Genomic DNA, 20,581 nt, shown 5'->3' on the forward strand with positions numbered 1-20,581 from the left:
GCATGCCAATTGCGTATGTGCCGATAAAGACTCGCAAATCTTTTATAACAGTTCTGGCGTCAGCCGTTCGCTGGGGCCACATCCATATGAATCTCGTGCATGAGTCCACTGCGACCAAGATATATTTGTAGTTACCATCCCTTTGTAAGGGACCGCAGTGGTCTAGATAAACACAGGCTAATGGTTTATCCGAGATTAGAAGGGGCGTCTGTGCTGGACGTCTCACCGTTGATACTTTCATTTTTTGACATATTTCACATGCCAGAGCATAGTTCCTTGTTTGTCTTCTCATTTGTGGCCACCAGTATCTCTGTTTTAATAATGATACTGTGGCTGAGACGCCAGCATGAATAGAAGCAAGCCCTTCGTGTGCCGCTATTATTAGTCCTAACCTATGTTCCATGTTTGGAATTGCCCTATCCCCCACTCCAGGGATTCGAGCAAAAGGAACATTGTTTGCATCAGTTATGTATGAGTATTTTACTGGAAAGCCTTTAGGGAGTGGTTCTATCGAATCCTTTTCTGAAGCGCTGACAGCTTGTAATATTTCGCTGTCTATTTTTGTTTTTGACCGGGTGACGGCAGCTACGGAAGCCGTTTGCACAGCTGCCTTCGCGGCCTCATCAGCCAATGAATTCCCTGCAACGTGAACGCCATCACGTTGATGACTCAGTGTATGTATCACGTGAGTCTTTGGTAGTTCTTTTTGTAAAAGAACTACTTGTTCCCAGAGCATTTTATGCTTGATTGTGCCACCTTTCGCATCCTTGAAACCGTTCTGAAGCCAGATCTGCAAGTATTCATTATAAGACTGAACGCAATAATACGAATCGCACACTATGAGTGTGGGGAATTCTCGATCGGTATTTTCAAGCGCCATCTTGAATGCTAGTAGTTCAGCTCGCTGAGCTGTACAATCTCCTAGGGATTGTGTTTTAGTGAGGGTTGGTTTAAATTTCCCTTCGTGCCAACGACCTTTAACAATCGCGCACGCAGCACTGTAAGCTTGTTTACCCCCTACTGCGGGTTGTGCTGATCCGTCTGTATATATTATACAGCCGTAGTGATCTAGAGGCAGAATTTCGGTTGGCGGAGGACATTCAAATTCATATTGGAGAAATTCTTGTGTTTTTAAGTAAGGATCAAATTCGTACACCACGTCTGTTGCAGCAAGAGAGTTAGCCCATTGTATCCATCTCGGATGGAGTGCTTTAGCATTTGGAATGCTTGCCTTTGTTACCGCCTCTAAGGCTGGTATTGGTGTCACGATTACTATTCGTTTACCTTGTGCCAGGGCTCGTTCTTTTGCTATAGCTGTCTGTGTTGCTGTAAGAATTTTTTCCGTTGGGCTAAATTTCATTTCAGCCTTAGTGTACAAGTGTGATTTGAATGCAATTGGTACCTTTTCTCCCTCATTAGAGGTCAGGTATGTGAATCCGCATCTCCCTGGGATGACTCGAATCACAAGATTGCGTGTGTTATCACGTGTTTCTAATTTTGTTTTAATTAGCATGTCTGTTTGTAAGGATCTCAAAATTTCTGTGTGTGTTTGAGTCCAACTGGATCTTTTAAAGTCTGGTTTGATTAGATCATAAAGGGGTTTGACCCTTTCTGCGTAATTTGCAATGTATGTTCTTCCGAAATTTAGGAAACCTAGAATTGACTGTAGGTTTTTTAGTGTTTTAGGAGCTTGGATTACGGCACATTTCTCTAGGAAATTGTCTGCCAGGCTTTTACCTTCACTTGATAACTCGTATCCTAAGAATAGGACCGTCAGATGGGCAATTCTGGATTTTTTGAAGTTGAATTTGTAACCCTCTGCAGCGAACCCAAGTATTATGGTGTTCACCCTTTTCAAGTGAGTCTCCAAGTCATCATCTGTTAAGTAAATGTCATCGACATAAGATAATGCTTCATCATCATATAGTTGTAGTAATTCTGTTACTCTCGCTGAGAATACCCCCGGGCTGTTCTTGTACCCCTGGGCTAACCGACAGAATTGTTTTTGAGTGCCATTTACTGAGAATGCAGTTAAATATCTGCTCTCTGGTGCTATGTTTTGACAAAAGAATCCATTGGAGATGTCCAAGGTTGTTTTGTATTTTTTGCGCACTATGTTATTCATTAGTGCAGCACTGTGTGAGTTTTGCACTGCAAAAGTTTTGCAACATGTATTAAGGTGTCGGTAATCCAAAACTAGACGGTATGAATTGTCTGGTTTGGAGACCGGAAACAAAGGGTTGTTCATTTGTGAGGTGCAAGTTTCAATCACCCCCTGGTATTCTAGCTGATCTAGTATTTCATTTACTTGCTTAATTGGGTACTGCCTTTGTGCAGTAGGTTGTGATTTTAACTGGATTTTGTGAGGAGGAGAATCCTCATCCCATCCTACATGATTTTTATATAAAGCAGGTGCTAAAGCCACTGCCCACTTTCTAGCAAGTGTGTATTTTTTATGAATCGGTATTTGATTCGAGAAGGCAGGCATAATTACTTCTTCGCCATGAGGGCACTCCCTGACAAACTCTGGTGGCCAGTCTTTTTCAGCTAGAAGGATATCATAGCCCTCGGAGAGATTATCCCAAAATAGTCCCCTTATTTTCCTAGTCTTATCTCCCTCTATACGTAATGTTATCTCGTATATCTTGTGGGGCTTGCTAACTCTGGTGTCTGCAGTTTCCACTTGAAGGTATTCATTCGTGTCCACTGTCTCCAGATGATTCATAAGGACTTTGCGAGCTATGCTCACCTCTGCTGCGCTGTCTAGCATTGTCTGAGCCCACTCTCCGTTTTTCAGTTGTGTCCTCAGTATTCTCGGCATTGTTAACTACCTTGATACTGGCTACCTTCTTTTTTGGAAATTGTAATTTCTTTTTTAGCTGAGCAGGTTCCTTGTCTTTGGACTTGGCGTGCTCTTCTGATCGTCCTCTTCTTTCCGATTTCTGCGAGGAATTCTGAAAAGATTGAGAGGGACGTGTATCAATGTCTTGATATCTATCAGGTTTTTTAATATTATCCCTATTTCTAAGGTTATATCTATTCCCAGAGGGGTCACTCTGCGGTGACCTCTGTCTTTGGTTTGGAGATTTCTCTCTTCGCCTAGGAGACCTTCCTCTGGACTGGAATTTCTTCTCTTTAAGATTGGATTGTTTGTTTCCATCCCAGTTCTTTTTTGGTGAATTATTATTAAAAAATATTTTTTCTGGACTTGTAGTCAGTTGCGGTTTTACTGGTATTCCACCTAGACTATCTCTGCCTAGTTCTTCATAGGATTTTTCTATGATTCTGGCAATTTCAGCTGGTTGGTCTGCTATATCTGTCTCTTTTAACCTCTGGCGGATCGCCACGTTTGCTGCTTCACCTTTTATGTTGGCTAGTAATATAGCCGAGACCTGCTTGAAATCTTTTAGTAATTTCATACCAAGAGTTAAAGCAGGTTCTGGACCGTATTCATCTTGAATTTGTTTTAGCACATCTGGTATTACCGAAATGGATGGAACACCGTGCGTTTTTGTGTAGATGGAAGCAAAGACTGTACCCCAAGTGTCACAGTCCTCAATGTGTGGTGCGATTCCCATTGGGAGACATATAGTCAGAATCCTGTGTTTTTCCAGCGGGGTGGTGTCAGGAAACACCGCCTCTATTTGGGTGATTTTCTGTGCCAACCAGAATGGTATTTGTTCCCGTTTAGCTGGAACTTTACCTAGGCAGGATTGGATGTTCTGTGGTGTAATTTTATTTGTGTTCCCCTGGTGAGGGGTCAGCTGTGGAAGTTTAATCGCTGGCTGAATTGTTGAAGTCCGCATTACATACTGAACTAATTGTCTATGAATTTTTAGTAGTTGTTTTAGCTGTATTAACAGCTCTGCTGCAGGCATTCTATCGATGTCTGGATGTGGTGTGTATCCGGCTAAGACCGGCCACGTTGCTCCTGGTCTTCCTAAAGGACCGAGCCTTGTGATGTGATTGTTATGTATTAGGGCGCCATCAAATAAGAGCAAATGCTCTTGGAATTTGAGTGGTACTTCCACCTCCTCGAAAGGAGTGTACGTTTCAGGAGGTTCCTCTACTTTGTAATAGTGGAAGTACTTTGTTACAGCATTTGCTGCCGGAAAATGTATCCATGAATAGTATACCTCTGTCTGCCGATATTCGTGTGCCTCAATTACGAATATGACTGTGCCACCTCTAGGTGTCAGTCCATTTTCTATAAGTTTTAAGGTTATAGATCTCCTTTTAATGACCGGAATGAGTGTTATATTCGGGTCTGCTGCTTGCATGGTAGCATCAGCATCTGCGAGTTCAGTTGCTAATCTAACTGCCTCTCTTTCTTCATCACTGTCTCCCATTTTACTGACAGGATGGTATTATGTTTATTTGCAGATCAGGTTTCTTATGGAAACAGAGATTAGATGCACAATATTTTGGAACTGTTTTTATCCTTCAACGTTGACTATACCAAGAACCATACATAGGAGTTCCCTCCTGCGAGGTTTTGGAGGATATTACCTTTCACCCACTCCAGACGTCTTTGGAGTATTTGGGAAAAGGGGTCTGAGTGAGAAAGCACGACTGAGTTACTCTAAATGTCTTACGTTAGTTTTATCGCCCTTTCCAAACGCGTTGGGCGCCATGTAGTGTAGCTCCTATTTTCCCAATAGGCTCTGCGCATTGGAATAATACCTACAGCAGTAAAGGCCTAGACCAGACGTTAACTAGGTCTACTACTGTCGATACTAGACTTAAGTTTTGGGTTTGCCAGCTAAGCTCAGAGTTCGCTAGAAACTTTCTCGAATGTTCAAGGAAGGAATTAACTCCCCTGATTAGACAAGAAGGGATTTAGTTTCTGACAACCATAGAACATGACAACTTTGCTCTCCCCTAATCAAGAGTCAATCTCGAGAGTCGTGTGAGCACAAGGCAATTATTTTACTCAGTCAGTACGTGCATTCTTAGTCTCATCAGATTGTAGAGAAAAGGAAGAGACGGGCGTGTTCAATAAAAAGGTGATATTTATTGATCAGTCTCTTTTCTCGTACAAGAGAAATGGATCGATATTATTGCAATACTTATAGTTAAGTAAAGTGCATACATTAAAAGCAATAGTATGAAATAATACTGTAAAAACATTGATATGGTTTCTGAGCCATATGATGTTTGAAATGATTAAAATATATTTACATACACATATACATTTGACTAAACGTACTCAACTGGTGTTTCTAAATACGCCTACCCCGTGTACCTGACCTAAGTCTAATGCGTGGGCGGGAATAGAAAGTTACAGTTTAAGTTAAGTTTGTTTTTGCCAAGTGAATAACTAAAGAATTCTCTGTGAGGGGTTATTCAGTTCTGTACCTGGAAGTTAGGATGAATGAGGAATGGTATCTCTTTCTCTGCTCTCGATATTCCAGGCTGCCTGCGAGGGCTGCCCAGAAACGCCGGTGCTGGGTCTCTCGTCTTGAGATAGCAGCGCGTCTCTCAGCGCGTCAGGAAGGCGGGGCTGCTGCCAGCGGGGTCTGCTTCTGCTCTCGGCTTCGGCAAGTATGGCTGCTCCGTCTCGTCACCACGCGTGTGTTTGCATAGGGCAAGTTCGGCAATATTTATACCTTAAAGGTGCCGAGATTGACGTAAGGATGGACATAGATACGTCAATAAAGATGTCATACGACTTTCTCGTTAGCACATTCTTTACTAGAGTTCTCTGTGAAATCAAAACAATGGCCGCACGGATTTTCCAGGTTGTCATAGGTTTGATTTGTTATGAGAACGTCGTATGCCTTATCAGGGGCTGGAGGAATGTCGCTTGTCTAATTAGATCTCAAGCGTTATGACCTAATCAGATAACACGTGTAGCGATTGCGGGGTCCTGGGGGCTGGGTACCGGTCACCGTCGAAATCCCCGTCGCTGTTGGGCGCCTGGGAGAATCTGTAGGATACGTCACACGAACTACAGGAACCAGCATGCACAGGGAAAAGCGGGTGGAGCCACGAGACCCAGCGTTCATAGGCACCTCCCTTCCTTCAGAAAGGTGCTTGACAATCGATCCGGAAGCCGTGGGATGGGCGGATGGTGTTCCCCGCCGGATTTCAGCGAGAAGCACAAGACTGCAGAGGAGCTGAAGCCGTTTGTATCCTGCCGCCTGCTGCCTGCACTCTGATAAGTACTTTGTTCAACGGAGACGGGCCCGTCTCCGTTTCCAGCCCTGTATTTTCATGGTACCATAGTTAGATAGGGATTCAGTTGGTACCGGGCGCTTGCTTGCTTTGTGAACCCTGGGTGCTCTCCCCTCTGAAGATTCCAAGAGGGGACCTCGTCTGCCGTTAAGCCGAGGATTTGCCTATTTTCGTCCGCTACCCCCCAGAGAGGTATTCTGGGAGTTGTAGTGTTGTGACGTTCTGTACTGGGAAGCCTTGAATAGGAGGCAGAGATTTTTCATTGACTTTTGTTATCACTAGTACTCTTCCCTGGAATTCAGGCTATGTGCGGCTTGTGCTGTCAACAAACCGTCATAGTCTATGTACTCTGTCCGCAACAGGTCCAGTTCTGGTAACGCCTGTCTAAGGAACAATCAACCATCCTCTGGACGCATTTCTTCCTGTAGAGTCAGAGGGCTCTCTGCCCCACAGGAGGCTGTTGTTATCCGGTTCCAAAGGCCTGGGTGGTGTGTGAGTCTGGTAAGATCCAGAAACCAAAGGGGGGTTAGTGGTGTTCTCAGACTCCAAAAGCATTGGGGGTAACGCTGTTCCTTTGTTTTCCCTGGACAGGTGGAGTGTCCTTGTCGGTCCCCTGCCATCCTTAGACCAGACCAAGAGGGGTCCTCAAGATTCACCATTACCTGTTTTTTATTTTATCCACTTACCCTTTCCCTGCTGGGTATGTGTTCACACAGTGAGTAAACCGTCACTGTGGGATCCGTAGCTGGTAGGGCTGGGGATATAAGCATCCGACGTAGTTTCTGCCGGACATCCTGAGCAAAGGTTAGTGGCGATTATATGCTTGCGCTGCTGCCAATCCCCGACAACACGTTAGATAACGGTATCTGCATCATGGGGGCTGTCCTTGCCTCATGGGCTGACTGCTAGTTAACTTGATAGTTAGTTTAACCAGAATAGGGTCAGGAATAGGGGGATCGATTCAGAACCTATAGAAATACAGGCGGCTGGTCGTCATCCACTCGGCTACCTCTTTCATCCCTTCGTGCAGGTCGGCTTTGGCGGCGGCTGGGTCGTTGGTCAGGGAGACGATCAGCTGGGTGTCGTCGGCGTAGGAGATTATGCTGAGGTTGTGTTGGCGTGCGATGGCCGCGAGGGGGCTCATGTAGACGTTGAAGAGGGTGGGGCTCAGAGAGGATCCTTGAGGGACGCCGCAGATGACTTCGGATGCCTCTGACTTGTACGGTGGGAGGCGGACTCTCTGTGTTCTTCCGTCGAGGAAGGAGATGATCCATTCCAGCGCCTTGTCCTGGATTCCGACGTTGCTGAGGCGCTGTACTAGGGTGCGGTGGCAGACAGTGTTGAATGCCGCGGAGAGGTCTAGGAGGATGAGGGCCGCTGTTTCTCCGTTGTCCATCAGGGCTCGGATGTCATCGGTGGCGGCGATGAGGGCGGTCTCGGTGCTGTGATTGGCTCGGAAGCCGGACTGTGAGGGGTCGAGGGATCCATTCGTCTCGAGGAAGGCGGCCATCTGCTTGTTGACGGTCTTCTCGATGACTTTGGCTGGAAACGGGAGGAGCGAGATGGGGCGGTAATTCTTGAGTTCGGTGGGGTCCGCTGTGGGTTTCTTGAGTAGAGCGCTGAGTTCGGCGTGCTTCCAGCTCTCAGGGAAGGTGGCGGTGTCGAAGGATGTCTCGCAGGTGGGGTGCGATGACAGCGTCGGCCTTGTTGAAGACGTAGTGAGGGCAGGGGTCAGTCGGTGATCCGGAGTGGATGGAGTTCATCGTTTGGATGGTGTCTTCGGTGCTGATCGGGGTCCAGGCGTTGAGGGTGGCGGTGGGGGGTGGTTGTTCGGTCCTGGTGTGCGTTGGTTGGTTGCTGAAGCTGTTGTGTATGTCCGCGATCTTGTTGTGGAAGTATGAAGCGAGGGAGTTGCAGAGGTCTTGCGATGGGGTGATGTCGTTGTTTCCTGCGCTGGGGTTGGATAGCTCTTTCACGATGTTGAAGAGTTCCTTGCAGTTATGTGCGTTGTTGTCCAGTCGGTCCTTGAATGCAGTTTTCTTGGCGGCGCGGATCAGCTGGTGGTGCTTCCGGGTGGCCAGCTTGAAGGTGGTCCTGTTGTTCGGTGTAGGTTCCCTTCTCCAGACTTTCTCGAGGGCTCGGCAGTTCTTCTTGGAGCTCTTGAGTTCGTCGGTGAACCACGGGGCTTTCTTGCTGCCGGGTCTGCTGGGCGGGGTCCTTAGCGGGGCGAGCTCGTCCGCGCAGATGCTGATCCACTTCGTGAGGTTGTCGGCAGCCTGGCTGGGGTTCGCTGAGCTGGCAGGAGGGTGCTGGCTCAGGGAGGTGGCGAGCTGGTCTGTTGTGATCTTGTTCCAGCTTCTGCGGGCGGTCTGTTGCTGGTGGTGGTGGGTCGTCGTTCTCTTGAAGGTGAAGTGGACGCAGCTGTGGTCCGTCCATTGAAGCTCTGTGGCGTGGCTGAAGTCGATGTCTGGGCTGGAGGAGAAGACTGCGTCGAGTGTGTGTCCGGCGAGGTGGGTGGGGGTGGACACCAGCTGCTTGAGTCCAAGATTGGCGAGGTTGTCGAGCAGGGAGCTGGTGTTGCGGTCGTTGTTGTTCTCCAGGTGGAAGTTGAGGTCCCCCAGGAGGATGTAGTCGGTGGAGGGGAGGGCGTGCGGGCTGACGAAGTCGGCGATGTCCTCGCTGAATTGTGTGCGTGGTCCCGGGGGTCGGTAGATCAGGGTGCCTCTGAGGGTGGTGTTCGGGTCGGTGTGGATCTGGGACTATAGTGAAAGTAATTGCAGGAGAGATAAGAGGATTGTTAAGTATGTGTTCACAATCACTTGCATATTGAACCACTGACTTAGTAGATAGACATTTATTCCTCCATCAAATTATTACCTTTTCAATTATTCTTATCCTAAAAGTACTCATATTTTCTCATTCCATATTGTAAAAAATGTGTATAATTCCAAATTGTCTCTGTTCAGCATAGTTTTTGCCTCTTATTGAATCTTTTCTACTGCATGGATTTGCCCTTGGATGCTTTTTGACACTTACTGGCTAACCAGAACATTCAACCCAATTTCAGATTTCCACTACCTGGGATTCTAGAGAAAGGAATGAAACTCCCACAAATAGGCTATGATTTAAAAAGAGTAGTTAGTTTTAGAAGTAAGTTGTGGACGCCCCATTTAAGAGGAGAAAAAGACACTTGTCTGGCATATTTTGTTTCCACTTTGCTTTGGAAGAGAGATAACTATAGATAATTTGTCGTGAATGTACAATATAAAGGTTGTCGCATTACTCAGCTGAATAATTCCACTGTTGGCGACATCAGAAGGATGGAAAACTGTCCTAGGACCATGGGGATTCAAGCCAGATACGATTATGCATTAAACCTTGATTAGTGTTAGGTATATGATAAGCATTAGTATGCAGACTAAAATAAATTATATTCACTTCAATTGAGTTGTTTTGATTCTAAAGCAGACACATAAGTCACTTATGCCGTACCATGTCATGTGTTTCTGTGAGCTGTGACTGGTGCCTCCTTGCTGCCAGGCGACCCTTGAAGACTCAGGAACAGTTGTGTCAATCTCCTATGATGTGTTGTCATATTGATACACAACAGCAATCAGATAACATACATACATAGCGTGGACAGCACGTGCATTGAAACTTCTTCATTTGCATATACGTAATCATTGTAACGGTAGAAATGAGGGTTGAGAGTACACACAGGGGCATTGCCACAGCACGCCATCGGAGACATTTAATAACAAGAATTTGCAAGGCCAGGAGGTCTGGCTTGTAACTGAAAGTGCCTCTTAATTGCTGATGAGATTATGGACTCAAGAAGTCATCATGCAGGTACTCTGTCACTCAACCATGCACTCATTCATCCACCCACTGGTTCATTCTTGTATTCACCCAATTATCAATCCGTAATAACACGGGCACACAATCTCAACAGGCATATGGAAGGTGTATTAAAGGAATAAAAGCAGAAAAAAGAAAGCAGGCCACCACCAAACTTAGTGTGCATGTGCTTGCAATAAAAGATAATATAGCGCCTGTCTGGCTATGGTATTGTACATAGTGTATTGTCATTTTAAAGTTACAATATACCTGCAATATTTAGAAGCAAGGTGATAGCCACCCTGCAATGAAGAAAAACAATGTTAAACTATGCACAATACCATTCAAAGATGGCCACTTAGTAATTATCACACTGGGAGGCCGTCTCCAAATGCTTACGTGTATAGTGCATCACTTTTGTCCTGGTCCAAGGTGGCCAACATGATGCTCTTGGAATCTAATCTTGGAATGCTACACCAATGATACACTGTGGACAATACCATTCCTGCGAGATGCAGCACACTGAAGATTAAATGAGTGGCAATCGTCCCAGTAGGCATGTCTGAGGAGACGCAGGGTGCACATAAGAAAGCAAGAAATCAAAGAGGAAACAGGAAAAGATGGAAAACTTAAGACCTGGTATCAACCCAGATTCTGAAGCGCACTCATTTTCAGGCCAATATGCACACGTGATCATGCAAAATGCTGTAACCCACAGCACATCAAAGCTGAAATATGCTTGGTGGTGCTGCTGCGGCCCCCCCCAGCATATTTCTGCCTCTGACTGCTGCGCGTCCGCCGCGGGACCCTGGATCCTCGTCGGTTGCAGAGGTCCTGTGGTGGTCCAGCCATCACACACGTCATACTGCAGGTGGACCCGCTATGTGGCGGCGGTCGGACCTCCACTGCAAGTACGGCGGTGCTATGGACTGCCGTACTCATAATGGGCCCCTAAGTATATTGTCTTCATAGATACAATACAGGAGAAAAAGAATTGCACTGATACAAAAAATATTGCCGGTTTATAAATATTGTACAGGTATCAATCAGTCAATCAATCAATCGGGATTTATAAGGCACGACAAATCCCCCGAGAGGCACTGGAAGAGATTAAAGTGAGATTTAAATATCTTCTAACTATAATATACATGAAGAATTTGGATTATAGGGACACTCCTTCAAATAGAAAACACAATAAGCCAGAGAAAGGATTTATCGTGACACATAAACATATCCATTTATTACACAGTGGATAGGGTAGAAGTTATATTAACAATTATGTCTCTCCAGTTCATAAATGCAGTACAGGAATGAGAGAGGAGGGACTTAAGTGACATCTATCACACGTTTAAAAATACATTACAGGTGAGGGGGGTGTATATTGACACTGAAATATCTCAAATTTATATATACACTCAAGGGGCAAATGGGCATACATTAGAGCAACATCAAAATAGCTCATTAACAGATGTAGAGTAGAAAAGGGAGAAATGTTACACATTTAAATGGCTCAGGATATTAATTAAGTAAAAGTGCGAGGGGATTTATTGTCACATTTTAATACCACATCTTCATAAATAAAGTACAGGAGGGAGATTAGATGTCTGGAGCTATTTAAATATCTCAGTGATATAAATTTAGTACAGAAGAGGGGCAAGTGATAAGATACCTCTCAATACTTAACCGATATAAATAATGTGAGGGAGGAAAATGAGACATTTAAAGATTGCTGGACTGTGAACACAGTAGGGGAATAGGAAAGATATTGCGGCCTACTGAAATACTCCTGGTAACAGATGTGTGATGAAGGCATTACAGAAAGAAAAATCACTATATGAATAATATGGGAGTCGGAGAGATAGATGCAAAAGACAGATTTAAATGCCACTAAGGTATAAATATAGAAGAGGGTAACCAGAGATGAAAGAGAGACATTTCAACACATCGCGAGCGTGAACGTCGGAACAGGATGTTAGGGCTGAGGCATAAACGTCTCCACGAGGAACAAGAACAGAACACTGGGAAGAGGGAGAACTCGGAGGTGAAACATCCCAAAGGTATAAACACAGAAGAGGAAGAGATATGAGACACAGTTAAATGCCACAAACACTAGGGAGGGATGGAGAGGAATTCTAAGGACACCTACATACTACATAGGAGTGGCAGATACATTACAGAGGGTTTTAAATACCAACCGTAGAACGAATACAGTAGATGGTAAAGCAGGAAATATGTAAAAAACATTTAAATATCTAAAGTCATAATAAGTCATACTATAGAACTGAAAGGAATAGGAAAAATGTTTAAATACCCCCAACCTATAGTTAAAATGAAGAGAGGAGATATTATAGAAGTAGTGAAAGGTTTAAATACCACTGACGTATAAGTACGGTGTAAGGTGGGAAACATAAGAAAGCATATTAACACCAGAAGGTATATAATAGAGGAAGGGAATAAGATATGTGAGGCATACATGTAGGGGTACACCTTTAGAAGGGGAGCGATAGAGGTAGCAGCCACGTTCTTGGGTGTGAGTTTAGTGAGACAGCTCCTACACTCCATTTTCAGGGTACATTTATGGAAGTAGGGGATGTTTTGGCCTATGACTGACATCACAGTTATCTTTGTGGGAACTGGGCGAGTGGCAGTTGGTTCTCCAGTCCAGTTGGCATTACTTCCATGATTAAGGCTACCAGTTTTCCGTCTTTACTGATATGTAAAGATAAATACAGACAGAAAACAATGTGTTTCTTGTCTGTATTTATTTTTAAAAGCAGAAAAATACTGAAAACTGTGATTCTTTTGAGAGACTCTTTATGCTGCCTTTCATGAATTCTAGACAAGAGCTGAGCAGACAGACAGCATGAAGAGTTAAAAAAACAGGATGAGATTTCCTTAAATACTAGTATATGTTAACATATATTTGTAGTAAAATGCTTATTTGCTACAACAAGACTGGCATCCATGTATGACTGCCTGTCCAAGAGTTAAATACAAATGTAAATATACTATTTTACAGCACCATTTATTCTCAAAACACAAAATAAATATGGATAAACACCAATGAGATGGCCAAAAAATAAATATGGATAAATACAGGTGGAAATGTTAAAAAAAGAAATACACAAAAAAAGGGGGCCCTATCCGTGATGTACATAAAACACAAACTGTTTTCTGAAACGATTGCACCACAGAAATCAGGTGTTTACAGATCTCAGCAGCGGACACATATAGAGTGAATCAAGGGTCGGCCATCTTTAAGTAGGCCAACCCTGCCCAAACCCTGTATATGAATTTGAATGTGTACATATTTGGTAAGGATTTATGTATCTCAGACAAACATTATGGAATTTGTAGAAATAACTGTTTATAGTACAGGGTTTAATTAGTCAATTGTTTTTGCTTTCTTACAGTTTCATATTTTTAGCACGTATTTGAAATAATGCAGAAGCAAAAAGAAGAAAAAAAGAAAACAGAAAGCAAAGAAGAAACTGCAGCATTCCAGGACTACGACTGGCAGAGTGATGGCCTGGACTTTGGCTACAGGTATGATGCAATGAATGAATGCTGTTGGTACTGGTGAAAAACCTTTTGAGAGAAAGCAACAGAAAACCCTCAGTGTGAATGTCCTATTGCAAAACACGACTCATACACAAGCCATTCTGATCCTGAGCCCCCACAGAGTCAGAACCCTCTAAACCAACTAAAAGGAACTGCAGTGTTTGTGGATTCAGTCCATGGCAAGCCTTCTATGAAGGCAAGCGATAACAGGGAAATACCATGGAAATAAATGATGTCCATAAAGCGATGATATTAAAAGTACAGAAAACAAAGAGACGTGAACGATGTCCCTCTGCAGACCTGTTATCTTGCGCCAACTGCTCCATAAAAATCTTAATCAAGCATATTATCTCTGTCTGTGTATTTGACCATCTTGCAATCTGTCTGGCGGGCTGGGCTGTCTGTCTGTAGATCTTAACTATTTATTTACCTGTATGTCTTACTGAGATGTGAGTCTTTATTCACTGAACAAGGAAAAGTTTGCATTTGCTAATGAAACAAGCATTTGCAATGCATTGGTCTCGCCTTTGGGACCTTGTGAGTGTTTAGCCAGAGCTATTGGCACTGCCAATGTGTTATGTTTGAGACAAAAATATCAAGCATCTGCAGGATACTCATTTTCAATCGTATACTCTCTCGTAAGAGTCATCTCCTCAACTAAACAATTAAAACTAGGGACATTTTGGGTAAAAATGAAGAATGTATGCACAAACCAGAGGGAAGAAAAACCTAAGGTAGAAATACCAAGCAAAGGCCACCTACACAAACACCATCTTCCTACAGTGTATACTGAAGATGTTGTGGAATATAAACTTGCAGACATTAAGCAGGATAAAAGATGTTGCAGCCAGGAAACTTTGAAACTGCAAGTGGCTTTCTTTAGGATTAACTGCCTGCTGGTTTGAACTGCTCTCTCAAACTTCCTCATGTCGTGCACCTTGATCTCATAAGATAAATACAATGGAGAGTTTCAGTTTAATAGCCTTCACCTAAAGCATCCAATATTTGTGGAAAATGAAATTATATTCGGGTAAACTAAATAATTAGCGACTGACTTTCTGCTCAGCTAACCTGAGACCAGCGAGGAAGAACAATAGTTACTTACCTGTAATCTGTGGTTCTCCAGTATTGGTGTCTTTCATAGATTCACATGCCTGAATCATTCCCCGTCGTCGGAGTGGGAGTCCCACGGTATATAAAAAAGCAATAATATGCCTGTAATAACCAAAAAACCTTGGTAATAACCAACCAGGAAGTAAAGTAGCCCTAGCTACAGGAGCAAAAAGCTCCCACACTCATGACTATCCTAGTCATTATGTTAGACCAAACTGCAGCCAATCAGGCGACAGCACCCACCAGAATGTTCTCCCCAGAGGCTCAGGCTCTCAGATTTTCTCGCACAAGAGTGAAACCAACATAATTTTGCCTGAGGGAGCCTCTGAGGGGAGGTGGGCGGGTTTCATGTGAATCTATGAAAGACACCAATACTGGAGAACCACAGATTACAGGTAAGTAACTATTGTTCTTCTCCAGTATTTGGGGTGTCTTTCATAGATTCACATGCCTGAATCAGAATAGATAGTAGTACATAAAAACCATTGTTCTTAGACGCCAACAGTATATAGTATACATGCATCATGATAAAATGCAAAAGAAACATGGTAAAGCGTCTAGAAAGAGCATAGAGGAGGCGGGAGAACAGAGGCTCACCTTATTGGAAAAGATTGCGAAGAACTGCTCTTCCCACCGAAGCATCTGCATCACTAGCTGAGTCCAGACAGTAGTGTCTCGTGAACGTGTGCCTGCTGGACCACGTTGCAGCTCTGCAGATGTGCAGAAGAGGCACCCCAGCAAACAGAGCAGTGGAAGAGGAAACTGCCCTTGTAGAATGCGCTCTGGGTAAGGCCTGTAGGGGTCTTCTTCACTGTTGATGACAGAGTGCGATTGCTGACGAGACCCATCTGGCGATAGTCTGTTTGGACACTGCACAGCCCTGGCGCAGTCTGCCATAGGCCACAAACAACTGATCAGTCTTGCGTAATGGTGAAGTCCTTGAAAGATAAAACTTGAGGCACCTTTTGATATCCAAAGAGTGCAAAGCTCGTTCAGCCGGTGTTTGTGGATTCGGAAAAAATGTCTTGAGAATTATAGGCTCATTTAGATGAAAGTCTGACGGGACCTTGGGCATGTACCGTGGGTTGGTACGAAGTACAACCGAATCAGGTAAATGCAAAAAAAGGTGATTTAATTGTGAAAGCCTGGATGTCACTGACCCTTCTTGTAGATGTCAAAGCCAATAACAAGGAGACTTTCCAAGTAATAAACTTCAGGTCAACTTTATGTATCGGCTCAAAGGGGTGACGCATGAGCTGGGTTAGTACCACATTCAAATGCCAAGCCGGAGGCGGCCGTCGAATTGGTGGAAACATGCGAAATAGACCCTTGAAAAATTGCTGGATTATTCTTGATGAAAACAGAGAGTTCGATCCGTCCTGACGGAAACGGGAAATGGCTGCCAGAAACACCTTCAGGGTTGAATGCGCTAAACCTGATCTCGCTAGTTGCAGGAAGAAAGGTAGTATTTGCTCTGGTCTAGCATGAAAAGGATGTAGATCAACAGTCTGGCACCAGGCACAGAAACGCTTCCACTTAAGTTTGTAGGTCTTGATGTTGATGGTGCTCTGGCGTTAGCCAACACCTCTTGACAACTATGAGGAATGTCTAAGTGGGCGAATTCATTGTGCTGACAATTTCAGCGAAGCTGGGTCCGGATGGTACACTTTGCCTTCCTGAACTGTGAGGAGATTCGGTATTCGAGGCAGTTGCATTGGTTCGCACTCCGAGAGGAGGAGAAGCTCGGTGAACCAATATTGCCGGGGCCACCTTGGAGCGATCAGGATTAGACGACATGGTTGACTCCTCATCTTCCTGATGACCCTGGGAATCAACGGAATTGGCGGAAAAGCGTATGCAAATATTCGACACCAATTCATCGAAAGGGCATCCCGGCACGAGTCCTTGTGGGGAATCCAGCTTGCAAAGCGTTGGCATTTCCGGTTCTGGGCTGTTGCAAACAAATCCAGGTCGGGATGACCCCACTCTTGGAATATCTGATCCAGGGATGGTTGATGCAGTTCCCATTCATGATTGCTCCCTGCGGACCTGCTGAGTGAATCCGCGAGGACATTGGCAACCCCTGGGACATGGACCGCCGACAGATTGATGTTGTGATCCAGGGCCCAATTCCAAATCTCCTGCGCCTGACGGGACAACCTGGCCGATCTTGTGACCCCCTGTTTGTTCAGGTAATGCATGCTGGTTGTGTTGTCCGTTCGTATCAACACTGTAGAGCCCTCCAAGATCACCTGAAAGAATTTCACAGCGAGAAAAATGGCTCTTAGTTCCAGTAGATTTATGTGCCATTTCCTTTGCTGAATGTTCCATTTGCCACTGACTGTCATCCCTTGGAGATGGGCGCCCCAGCCCTCCAGAGGAGCATCCGTGGTCACGATGAATCTGGGCCCTTCCGTCAGGAATGTGCAACCCACTTGTAGGTTGCAATCTTGCCCCCACCACTGGATAGAATTTTTCATCCGAGGAGTTAAGTTGACGACGTCCTCGAATGAACCTGTGCTTTGCACCCACTGACGACTGAGTTCCTCCTGCAAAGGTCTCATTCACAGGCGACAGTTGGGGGTGAGAGGGATACATGAGGAGAGCATCCCGAGGAAAGACATGAACTTGCGAACAGAAACGCACCTTCTTCCTAGCAGAGATGAGGACATCTTGCGAATCTTCGCTTGCCTTTCTTTTGATATGAACACCTGGGCGAGTCTTGTGTCCAGCGTGGCTCCCAGGAAAGACTTTCTCTGAGATGGAGATAGGTGGGACTTTTTGAAGTTCACCGAAAACCCCAGGCTCTGGAACAATGAGAGACATCTTTGAACGTGAGTCCTTGCAAGGTTGATGGAACTGGCCTTGATAAGGCAGTCGTCCAAATATGGATAAATTTGAACTCCCTCTAGTCTCAGGCGTGCAGCCACCGGGGCTAACATTTTTGTGAAGACTCTGGGTGCCGAAGGTAGCCCAAAGGGGAGTACCTTGAACTGGAAGTCCCTGCCAGCCACTCTGAACCGCAAGAACTTCCGGTGCCTGGGAAAGATGGGCACGTGGAAGTATGCGTCCTGAAGGTCAGGTGTTGCCATGTGATCTCCTACTGAGAGAAATTGGAGGATTTCTTGAAGTGTCAACATTCTGAAAGATAACTTCTTGAGGTACTTGTTGAGGGCACGCAGGTCGAGGATGGGGCGCCATTCCACCGACTTCTTGCGGATCAGGAAAAATCTTGAATAAAAACCTGTTCCCTTCTGATGGTGGGGTACCCTTTCTATTGCTCCTTTCCGAATTATAGAGTGAATTTGGGAAAACAGCTCCTTGAGGTGGGCTGGGGGTGGTCCTCTTGGGGGAGAATTTGGAGGGGCTTTGACGAATTCGAGAATGTGACCTCTGGAAACCACGTCCAGGACCCATCTGTCCGTGGTAATCTTGGACCAATTTGAGTAAAAACGGGATATTCTTCCTCAAATTTGTTTCAGGCTGGGACAAAGTGGTGGCAGGATGTGACTCTCACTTGCTCTTGTTGTCTCTTCCTCGATAAGAGGTCTTACCCCTTGGCTGAGAGTAATTATTTCTCCTCTGGCCATATGTTTGTTGACGGTATGGCTGGTATCTCTGATTGCCTTGGGTATTACTGAAAGAGCGTTGCTGTGAATAACCTCCTCTGTTCGAGAAACTGCCTCTTCCTCTTGCACCACGAAAGGAAGATTTTCAAAACTGAAGAGAGCCCAGCGAACGTGCTGTCTCTGTGTCCTTCTTTATGGCCTGTAAAGCCTCATCCACATGTTGACCAAAGAGGAACTCTCCATCATAGGCCATGTCCATGATCTTTGTTTGGACCTCCGAGCGAAAAGATGTAGCCTTCAACCAGCCTTGCCTTCGGAGAACAGCTGCTCCTGCCAGCTGTCGAAAACCTGTGGCTGCCACGTCCACTGCAGCATCAATTATCTCAGAGGAAACGCTCTCGCCCTCTAACAGGATCTTTTTTGCTTCAGATCTATCCGGTTCTGCAAGCTTCTCGAGGAAAGGCGATATGTCGGACCACATCTGCCTATCATACCTCCCAAGTATAGCCAGTGAATTTGCGGCTCGGACTGTGGTTGCCGCAATAGTTGACACCTTCTTTCCGATCGAGTCAAGACGTTTACCGTCCTTATCAGGGGGAACAGAGACCTGTGCAGCTGGATTTCTGGCCCTCCTTTGTGCCGCCTGTGTGACTACGGACTCCGTCTTAGCCTGACCAATCAGGCATGCAGGTGATGAATTAGGTGCTCTATATTTCTTATCCACCCTAGGTAGTACTGCTGGTAGAGAATTTGGCGTTTTCATTATTTTTAGACCTTCCTTCCATATGAAGTCAATAATGGGAATCGACCAACTTTGTCTTTGGGGCAAGTCTTTAAAATCATACAAAAAGCATTCGTCCTGTTTAGCCTCCATCGTGATGAGGAACCTCTTAGTAGCTCTATCCATAATCCTATGGAAGCTGGCAATGTCCACCGGTGGAGATTCCGCCGTAAGCGGGGCTGCTGGAGAAGGGGTTTGAGCCTGATACTCGTCCCACTCCGACGATACCGACTTGTCATCCAATTCACCATCTTCTCGTTTGTCCTCTGACGAATTGTCCCCCTCCACATGATGGGAAGGTACTGGTGAAGTAGGTAGAGCGGGTCGAGCTTCTTCAGCTGCCACTTGAGGATTAGATATTTGAAGTCCTAAAGTTGCCGTGGATGTTCTTGGCCTAGGCGTAGAGACATGAGATTCACCTGATTCCGAAGGTGGAAATCTGCGATAATAATCGCTCAACATATATTGGAGGTTTTGGAACAATTCTGTAGACATTTGCATGCCAGGTGTAGACACAGTCTGCCGACTAGCGTGCTCTTGTAAATCTTCATCATCCTCTTGATCCAGGTCTTGTACCTTTATGAGCAAGTCCGAAGGGCTCCTGGCGGCATGGAAATTATCATCCTCGTAGGATTCTTCCTCCTCAGAATCCAACAATTTATCTGGAAGTTTTAGAGGAGACAAAGTTGTGGAGGTGGAACCACGTTTTTGTAGTAGCGAAGCAGTGGTCGCCGGTGATGGCAAAGATATTGAGGATGCTCCCGCAGACCACACTTGCATCGTCATACAGGTTGACAGAGGGGGCGTCGACGGAGTCACCGATGATGATGACAAGCCTGCTTCCCCCTGCGATTCGAGATCCGTCGTCGACGGAGCGCCCGTCGACGGTAATGGCTTCGTCGACGAGGATGTTTTCTTCTTCGTCGACGGTATCATCGCCTTCGTCGACGAGGAGTTCGTCGACGGTAACTTCGTCGACGAGGAGGTCGTCGACGGTAACTTCGCCGACGAGGGCGTCGTCGACGGCAACTTCGTCGTCGATGGTGTCGTCGACGGTAGCTTCGTCGACGGGGACGTCGTCGACGGTAGGGATTTCTTCGTCGACGGCAATAAATTCGTAGACGATTGAGTCGACGTCGAAGAGCCCGTCGACGGTACCTTCCTGCTTCCCGTCTACGGTGGAGTGTCGACGATCGATGGGACTATCTTTGTCGACTAAATGGGTCTGATTTGCACATGAACCAATGTCGACGGTGAGGAGGCTGAGGACATCACCATAGATGATTTTGGTGAGGAGAAGGTCACCGTTGAAGTGGAAGAAGTGACCACATGAAGAGACGGCGACGATGAGGCTGCTCTTGAGTCTGTCCTGGCCAAAGGTGTAATCTGAGGAGACACCTTAGGAGCAGGTGCTTTGGAAACTGAAGATTTTTCAGATTTTCCTGAGGGCGCAGATGTCACAGGAGGAGACACCTTCTTGGAGGTAGTAGGCAAACTAGAATCCTGAGAGGATTGGGCCTTCTTCAAAGTTTTTGCCCTAGGA

The 20,581-nt window shown here is 45.5% G+C and overlaps 1 protein-coding gene and 1 long non-coding RNA gene across 2 annotated transcripts in view; one reads left to right on the forward strand and one right to left on the reverse strand.

The window, feature by feature from the left end:
* LOC144791566 (uncharacterized) overlaps window positions 1–20,581 on the reverse strand; it is a 291,511-nt gene that overhangs the window by 104,204 nt on the left and 166,726 nt on the right. The window lies entirely within an intron of this gene.
* BCL6 (BCL6 transcription repressor) overlaps window positions 1–20,581 on the forward strand; it is a 212,062-nt gene that overhangs the window by 67,113 nt on the left and 124,368 nt on the right. The window contains exon 2 of the mRNA XM_078666287.1: window positions 13,428–13,560. The gene's annotated coding sequence lies outside the window, so the exon portion shown is untranslated. The remainder of the gene's footprint in view (window positions 1–13,427; window positions 13,561–20,581) is intronic.

The sequence above is a fragment of the Lissotriton helveticus genome, chromosome 11, assembly GCF_964261635.1.
Source record: "Lissotriton helveticus chromosome 11, aLisHel1.1, whole genome shotgun sequence".
NCBI classification, from domain to species: Eukaryota; Metazoa; Chordata; class Amphibia; order Caudata; family Salamandridae; genus Lissotriton; species Lissotriton helveticus.